This window comes from Vanessa cardui, chromosome 11 (assembly GCF_905220365.1).
Source record: "Vanessa cardui chromosome 11, ilVanCard2.1, whole genome shotgun sequence".
Classification (NCBI taxonomy): Eukaryota; Metazoa; Arthropoda; class Insecta; order Lepidoptera; family Nymphalidae; genus Vanessa; species Vanessa cardui.
This window is the reverse complement of record NC_061133.1, coordinates 9,259,918-9,260,475: the sequence shown is the minus strand read 5'-3', so window position 1 is coordinate 9,260,475 and position 558 is coordinate 9,259,918.

The following is a 558-nucleotide window of genomic DNA, read 5'->3' as shown; positions in this document are numbered from 1 at the left end:
CAATTGCGTGTAAACTGTGTGTTACAGTATAATACCTATACGAAACTGTTTAATAGTTACCACGCAAAACACTAAATCACGCATTAAAATTAAATGAAATAAATTGTCTTGTAACAAAAAGTATTTAATAAATATCAACTCTATTTTTTTTACTTATAATTTAACTGTTTTGGTAGAGTATATAAATGACTACCAAACTGTTTATACTAAGTAGCTACTATATAAATAAATAAATTATTGGTACAAGGTATACCAATTCGGTTTCAGATGTGACAGCTTCTCGTAGGTTCAACAAAAATTTCTCGTTTTTTTGTTCTACAAAACAATCATCTTATGCCTAAAACGTATGTAAACGTACATATGATTATGTTAATAACAAACTGGCATAAATAAACTAGCTACCATTTGCCAATATAATTACAGGAATATAAACAAAAATACCGTGTACGAGATATAATTAAAATGACATGGAATATAATTAATTATGTAATCGAAACAGACGGAGATCACGTCTCCGCTTTTACAATTATTAAGAACCTACATGAAGTACTTTTTGGT